This window comes from Arachis hypogaea, chromosome 19 (assembly GCF_003086295.3).
Source record: "Arachis hypogaea cultivar Tifrunner chromosome 19, arahy.Tifrunner.gnm2.J5K5, whole genome shotgun sequence".
NCBI lineage: Eukaryota > Viridiplantae > Streptophyta > Magnoliopsida > Fabales > Fabaceae > Arachis > Arachis hypogaea.
In genome coordinates this window covers 39,790,577-39,798,872 of record NC_092054.1, presented here as the reverse complement: position 1 = coordinate 39,798,872, position 8,296 = coordinate 39,790,577, and the positions used below count along the sequence as shown (strand labels likewise).

At 38.7% G+C, this 8,296-nt stretch overlaps 2 non-coding genes across 2 annotated transcripts; both read right to left on the bottom strand.

Moving 5' to 3' along the window:
* Positions 1–1,388: 1,388 nt before the first annotated feature.
* On the bottom strand, positions 1,389–1,496 carry LOC112780418 (small nucleolar RNA R71). Its single transcript, XR_003191258.1, has one exon. It is a non-coding gene; the product is annotated as a small nucleolar RNA R71 (small nucleolar RNA).
* Positions 1,497–5,942: 4,446 nt separating this feature from the next.
* On the bottom strand, positions 5,943–6,050 carry LOC112781272 (small nucleolar RNA R71). Its single transcript, XR_003192057.1, has one exon. It is a non-coding gene; the product is annotated as a small nucleolar RNA R71 (small nucleolar RNA).
* Positions 6,051–8,296: the final 2,246 nt, after the last annotated feature.

Sequence of the window (8,296 nt, the reverse complement as noted above, 5' to 3'; positions counted from 1 at the left end):
TCCAATGCCACTAGAATCACCTCATTTGGAGCTTTGTGGCTCAAGTTATGCGTGTTTGAAGAAGGCATGGTCAGGCTGCCAGGTGGGACTTTTGCCCACGTTAACTACCACGTTAATCTAGTTAACGTGGGTCTTTTTGCTTCGCCAACGTTAGTGGATATCACCTTTTCCACTAACTTTGGCATCTCCCTTTCCTTCTACGTTAGTTCCCACGTTAATGTAGTTAACGTGGAAGCTAACGTGGGTCTTCTTGCTTCGAAAACGTTAGTGGCACTCACTTTTTCTACTAACGTTGGCATATACCCCTTTCGCAAGCGTTATTGGGGCTCACCTTCCCCATTAACATTGCTTGGTGCCTTTTGTCCCTTCGTTAGAGTTCACGTTAGTGTAGCTAACGTGACTCTTAACGTGGGTCTTCGTTCCATGCTCTCCTTCTTCAAAGTTAATGCCACTAACTTTTCTCACTAACGTTGTGGCTTTCCTTCCTTCCACGTTATTGCCCACGTTAGTGTAACTAACGTAGCCACTAACGTGGCTCTTCTCTTCTTCTTTTGGCCTGAAATCAATCAAACAAAGTGCATCAAAGTCTTGCTCTTAATCATGGGATCATGCATCATCCAATTTATCATATAATTCATGTAAAATTCTCATGAAATCATGTAAAGTGCACAATGTATGCTTGAATCAAGATGTAAGTGAATATCTACCCAAAACTAGCTTATTTCCTAAGAAAATGCATGAAACTACCTTAAAAATAGTAAAGAAAAGGTCAGTGAAACTGGCCAAAATGCCCTGGCATCACAGACATAGAGGATTCCCTACTTTCTTGTTCTCTTCTCTTTCATATGAGCAGGAGCAAAGATAAAAGCATTCTTGTTGAAGTTGATCCTGAACCTGAAAGGACCTTGAAGAGAAAGCTAAGAGAAACTAAAACACAACTCTCTCTAGAGGGCCTAACAAAGCTCTTCAAAGAAGAAGAAACCATGGCAGCCGAAAACAACAACAATGCCAACAATGCAAGGAAGGTGCTTGGTGACTTTACTGCACCTACTCCTGATTTCTATGGGAGAAGCATCTCTATCCCTGCCATTGGAGCAAACAACTTTGAGTTTAAGCCTCAATTAGTTTCTTTAATGCAACAGAATTGCAAGTTTTATGGACTTCCATTGGAAGATCCTCACCAGTGCTTAGCTGAGTTCTTGCAAATCTGTGACACTGTCAAGACCAATGGGGTTGATCCTGAAGTCTACAGACTTATGCTCTTTCCTTTTGCTGTAAGAGACAGAGCTAGAACATGGTTGGATTGACAACCTAAGGAAAGCCTGAACTCTTGGGAAAATCTAGTCAATGCCTTCTTGGGAAAGTTCTTTCCACCTCAAAAATTGAGTAAGCTTAGAGTGGAAGTCCAAACCTTTAGACAGAAGGATGGTGAATTCCTCTATGAAGCTTGGGAAAGATACAAGCAATTGATCAGAAGATGTCCTTCGGACATGCTTTCTGAATGGAGCATCATAGGTATTTTTTATGATGGTCTGTCTGAACTATCCAAGATGTCATTGGATAGCTCTGCTGGAGGATCTCTTCATCTAAAGAAGCCGCCTACAGAAGCTCAGGAACTCATTGAAATGGTTGCAAATAACCAATTCATGTACACTTCTGAAAGGAATCCTATGAATAATGGGTCAACTCAGAAGAAAGGAGTTATTGAGATTGATACTCTGAATGCCATATTGGCTCAGAATAAAATATTGACTCAACAAGTTAATATGATTTCTCAGAGTCTGTCTGGAATGCAAGCAGCAACAGGCAGTACTAAGGAAGCTTCCTGATGAGCGGATAATTTATACGCTTTTTGACATTGTTTTTAGTATGTTTTTAGTAGGATCTAGTTACTTTTAGGGATGTTTTTAATAGATTTTGTGTTAAATTCACATTTCTGGACTTTACTATTAGTTTGTGTGTTTTTCTGTGATTTCAGGTATTTTCTGGCTGAAATTGAGGGACTTGAACAGAAATCAGATTCAGAGGTTGAAAAAGGACTGCTGATGCTGTTGGATTCTGACCTCCCTGCACTCAAAGTGGATTTTCTGGAGCTACAAAACTCGAAATGGCGCGCTTCCAATTGCGTTGGAAAGTAGACATCCAGGGCTTTCCTGCAATATATAATAGTCCATACTTTAGCCAAGAATTGACGACGTAAACTGGCGTTCAACGCCAGCTTTCTACCCAAATCTGGCGTCCAGCGCCAGATAAGGATCCAAAACCAGAGTTGAACGCCCAAACTGGCACAAAAACTGGCGTTCAACTCCACAATTGGCCTCTGCACGTGTAACACTTAAGCTCAGCCCAAACACACACCAAGTGGGCCCCGGAAGTGGATTTATACATCAAATACTTACTCATGTAAACCCTAGTAGCTAGTTTATTATAAATAGGACCTCTTACTATTGTATTAGGCATCTTTTGATCAGCCTTTGATCTATTGATCATGTAAAAGGGGGCTGGCCATCTCGGCCATGCCTGGACCTTCACTTATGTATTTTCATACGGTAGAGTTTCTACACTCCATAGATTAAGGTGTGGAGCTCTGCTGTTCCTCAAAGATTAATGCAAAGTACTATTGTTTTCTATTCAATTCTTCTTATTTCGCTTCTAAGATATCCATTCGCACCCAAGAACGTGATGAAGGTGATGATTATGTGTGACGCTCATCATCCTTCTCCCTTATGAACGCGTGCCTGACAAACACTTCCGTTCTACATGAAATAAGCTAGAATGAGTATCTCTTAGATCTCTTAACCGGAATCTTCGTGGCGTAAGCTAGAATGATGGCGGCATTCAAGAGAATCCGGAAGGTCTAAACCTTGTCTGTGGTATTCTGAGTAGGATTCAATGATTGAATGACTGTGACGAGCTTCAAACTCGCGAGTGCTGGGCGTTAGTGACAGACGCAAAAGGAGGGTGAATCCTATTCCAGCATGATCGAGAACCGACAGATGAATAGCCGTGCCGTGACAGGGTGCGTGAGCATATTATTCACTGAGAGGAGGGGATGTAGCCACTGACAACGGTGATGCCCTTGCATAAAGCCAGCCATGGAAAGGAGTAAGACTGATTGGATGAAGATAGCAGGAAAGCAGAGGTTCAGAGGAACGAAAAGCATCTCCATTCGCTTATCTGAAATTCCTACCAATGATTTACATAAGTATCTCTATCCCTATTTTATTATATAATATTCGAAAACAACATTATCACTTTATATCCGCCTGACTGAGATTTACAAGGTGACCATAGCTTGCTTCATACCAACAATCTCCGTGGGATTCGACCCTTACTCACGTAAGGTATTACTTGGACGACCCAGTGCACTTGCTGGTTAGTTGTATCGAAGTTGTGACAATTATGAATTAAGATCAGAGCACCAAGCTCTGGAGCCATTACCAGGATTTGTTCGAGCCTGGAGATCACAATTTCGTGCACTATGTTTTTGGCGCCGTTGCCGGGGATTGTTCGAGTATGGACAACTGACGGTTCATCTTGTTGCTCAGATTAGGTAATTTTCTTTTTGTTTTCTTTTCAAAAAAAAAATTTTTCAAAAACCTTTCAAAAATTCCTCACTTGTTTTCGAAAAAAAAAAAATTTACTAAAAATAATGTTTTCAAAAATAAATTATTCTATGGCTTCAAAATTTTTAAGAATGAATTCTAGTGTTTCATGAAGCATGTTGAAGCCTATCTGGCTGTAAAGCCATACCCAAACTGCTTTGGGATTGGCTAATCACTTCAGTGGAGTCATGCCCAATCCTTCTGGATAGGGTATGTCAGGCTTGTCATGTCTGAATTACACTCATATTTTTATTAAAGCTTGGCTGGCTATTAAGCCATGCCTGACCCTTTGATTGGAGCTTTAAGACTAACATGGCAAGATTCCTGGAATTCATATTAAAAATTTTGAAATCCTTATTTTTATTTTTCACAATAATTTTCGAAAAAAAAAATAATAAATAAAAATACAAAAAAATTAGAAAATCATAAAAATCAAAAATATTTTTGTGTTTCTTGTTTGAGTCTTGAGTCATGTTATAAGTTTGGTGTCAATTGCATATGCATCTTGCATTTTTTCGAAAATATCATGCATTCATAGTGTTCTTCATGATCTTCAAGCTGTTCTTGGTAAGTCTTCTTGTTTGATCTTGATGATTTTTTGTTTTGTGTCTTTTCATATTTATCATATGCATTCTTGAATTCTTAGTGCGTAAGCATTAAAGAATTCTAAGTTTGGTGTCTTGCATGTTTTCTTTGCATTAAAAATTTTTCAAAATTGTGTCTATGATGTTCATCTTGACATTCAAAGTGTTCTTGGTGTTCATCTTGACATTCATAACATTCTTGCATGCATCACATGTTTTGATCTAAAAATTTCATGCATTGCATAATTTTCACGTTTTCATAAAAATTCAAAAAAAAAAAAATATCTTCCCCTTTTTCTCTCATCAAATTCGAAAATTTGAGTTGACTTTTTCAAAAATTTTTAAAATCAAGTTGTTTCTTATGAGTCAAATCAAATTTTCAATTTGAAAATCTTATCTTTTTCAAAATCTTTTTCAAAATTCAAAATCTTTTTCAAAATTCATGATTATTTTCGAAAATTCCAAAAAATTAATTTTCAAAAACCTTTTTCTTATTTTATATCATAATTTTCGAAAATAACATAATCAATTAAAGTTTTGATTCAAAAATTTGAAGTTTGTTACTTGCTTGTTAAGAAAGATTCAAACTTTAAGTTCTAGAATCATATCATGTGATTTCTTATGAATCAAGTCATTAATTGTGATTTTAAAAATCAAATCTTTTTCAAAAACTAATTTCTATCATATCTTTTCAAAAAAAATATCTTCTTATCTTATCTTTTTCAAAATTTGATTTCAAAATATCTTCTCTAACTTCCCAACTTCTTATCTTTTCAAATTTGTTTCAACTAACTAACTAACTTTTTGTTTGTTTCTTAACTTTTTCAAAACTACCTAACTAACTCTCTCTCTCTAATTTTCGAAAATATCTTCCCTCTTTTTCAAAAATTTCTTTTTTATTAACTAATTATTTTTATTTTTTATATATAAAAAAAAATTTCGAAAAAAATACTAACCTTTTTCAAAAACTATTTTCAAAAATCACTAACTCTTTTTCAAAAATTGTTTTCGAAAATTCACTTCCCCCTCTCATCTTCTTCTATTTGTTTATTGATGTACTAACATCTTTCCTTCAACTCTCCAAAAATCCGAACCCCCTCTCTCTCTGAGTTCAGATTTTCTTCCCTTCTTTTCTTCTACTAACACAAGGATCCCTATACTGTGGTATAAAGGATCTCCATTATTATTATTATTTTTCTGTGCCTTCTTCTTTGTCATATGAACAGGAGCAAGGACAAAAACATTCTTGTTAAAGCAGATCCAGAACCTGAAAGGACTCTGAAGAAAAAAATTAAGAGAAGCTAAAATACAACAATCCAGAGATAACCTTTCAGAAATTTTCGAACAGGAAAAGGAGATGGCAGCCGAAAATAATAATAATATAAGGAAGATGCTTGGTGACTTCACTGCACCTAATTCTAATTTACATGGAAGAAGCATCTCCATTCCTGCCATTGGAGCAAACAACTTTGAGCTGAAACCTCAATTAGTTTCTCTGATGCAGCAAAACTGCAAGTTTCATGGACTTCCATCTGAAGATCCCTTTCAGTTCTTAACTGAATTCTTGCAGATATGTGATACTGTTAAGACTAATGGAGTAAATCCTGAAGTCTACAGGCTCATGCTTTTCCCTTTTGCTGTAAGAGACAGAGCTAGATTATGGTTGGATTCTCAACCCAAAGATAGCCTGAACTCTTGGGATAAGCTGGTCACGGCTTTCTTAGCCAAGTACTTTCCTCCTCAAAAGCTGAGCAAGCTTAGAGCTGATGTTCAAACCTTCAGGCAGAAAGAAGGTGAATCCCTCTATGAAGCTTGGGAAAGATACAAACAGTTGACCAAAAAGTGTCCTTCTGACATGCTTTCAGAATGGACCATCCTGGATATATTCTATGATGGTTTATCTGAGCTATCAAAAATGTCACTGGACACTTCTGCAGGTGGATCCATTCACCTAAAGAAAACGCCTGCAGAAGCTCAAGAACTCATTGACATGGTTGCTAATAACCAGTTCATGTACACTTCTGAAAGGAATCCTGTGAGTAATGGGACGCCTATGAAGAAGGGAGTTCTTGAAGTTGATACTCTGAATGCCATATTGGCTCAGAATAAAATATTGACTCAGCAAGTCAATATGATCTCTCAGAGTCTGCATGGAATGCAAGCTGCATCCAACAGTACTCAAGAGGCTTCTTATGAAGAAGAAGCTTATGATCCTGAGAACCCTGCAATAGCAGAGGTGAATTACTTAGGTGAACCTTATGGAAACACCTATAACTCAACATGGAGAAATCATCCAAATTTCTCATGGAAGGATCAAAAGCCTCAACAAGGCTTTAATAATGGTGGAAGAAACAGGTTTAGCAATAGCAAGCCTTTTCCATCATCAACTCAGCAACAGACAGAGAACTCTGAACAAAATACTTCTAATTTAGCAAATCTAGTCTCTGATCTATCTAAGGCCACTGTAAGTTTCATGAATGAAACAAGATCTTCCATTAGAAATCTGGAAGCACAAGTAGGCCAGCTGAGTAAAAGGATCACTGAAATCCCTCCTAGTACTCTCCCAAGCAATACAGAAGAGAATCCAAAAGGAGAGTGCAAGGCCATTGACATAAGCGCCATGGCCGAACCTCTGAGGAGAGGAGAGGACGTGAATCCCAAGGAGGAGGACCTCCTGGGACGTCCAGTGATCAATAAGGAGCTTCCCTCTGAGGAACCAAAGGACTCTGAGGCTCATCTAGAGACCATAGAGATTCCATTGAACCTCCTTATGCCCTTCATGAGCTCTGATGAGTATTCCTCTTCTGAAGAGAATGAGGATGTCACTGAAGAGCAAACTGCCAAGTTTCTTGGTGCAATCATGAAGCTGAATGCCAAATTGTTTGGCATTGATGCTTGGGAAGTTGAACCTCCCTTGTTCATCAATGAACTAAGTGATCTGGATCAACTGACATTGCCTCAGAAGAGACAGGATCCTGGAAAGTTCATAATACCCTGTACCATAGGCACTATGATCTTTAAGGCTCTGTGTGACCTTGGTTCAGGAATAAACCTCATGCCCCTCTCTGTAATAGAGAGACTGGGAATCTATGGGGTGCAAGCTGCTAAAATCTCACTAGAGATGGCAGACAGCTCAAGAAAACAGGCTTATGGACAAGTAGAGGACGTGTTAGTAAAGGTTGAAGGCCTTTACATCCCTGCTGATTTCATAGTCCTGGATACTGGAAAGGAAGAGGATGAATCCATCATCCTAGGAAGACCTTTCCTGGCCACAGCAAGAGCTGTGATTGATGTTGACAGAGGTGAAATATTCCTTCAATGGAATGAGAACTCCCTTGTGTTTAAAACTCAAGGATCTCCCTCTGCAACCACGGAGAGGAAGCAGAAAAAGCTTCTCTCCAAGCAGAGTCAACCAGAGCCCCCACAGTCAAACTCTAAGTTTGGTGTTGGGAGGCCACAACCAAACTCTAAGTTTGGTTTTGAACTCCCATATCCAAACTCTAAGTTTGGTGTTGGAGAGTCTCAACAAAGCTCTGCACATCTGTGAGGCTCCATGAGAGCCCACTGTCAAGCTATTGACATTAAAGAAGCGCTTGTTGGGAGGCAACCCAATGTTTATTTATCTAACTATATTTTTCTTAGTTATGTGTCTTTATAGGTTCATGATCATGAGGAGTCACAAAATAAATATAAAAATTGAAAACGGAATCAAAAACAGCAGAAGAAAAATCACACCCTGGAGGAGCATCTGTCTGGCGTTCAAACGCCAGAACAGAGCATAGTTCTGGCGCTGAACGCCCAGAATGGGAGCATCCTGGCGCTGAACGCCCAGAACAAGCATGGTTCTGGCGTTCAACGCCAGAAATGGCAGCAAAGGGGCATTGAACGCCCAAAATGGGCACCAACCTGGCGCTGAACGCCCAGAGTTGTGTGCAAGGGCATTTTACATGCCTAAATTGGTGCAGGGATGTAAATGCCTTGACACCTCAGGATCTGTGGACCCCACAGGATCCCCACCTACCTCATCATCTCTCTTTCCATTCATGATCATCCCTTCTTTTTCCATTTACCACTCACATCCATACACCCACTACCTTCAAAAATTCA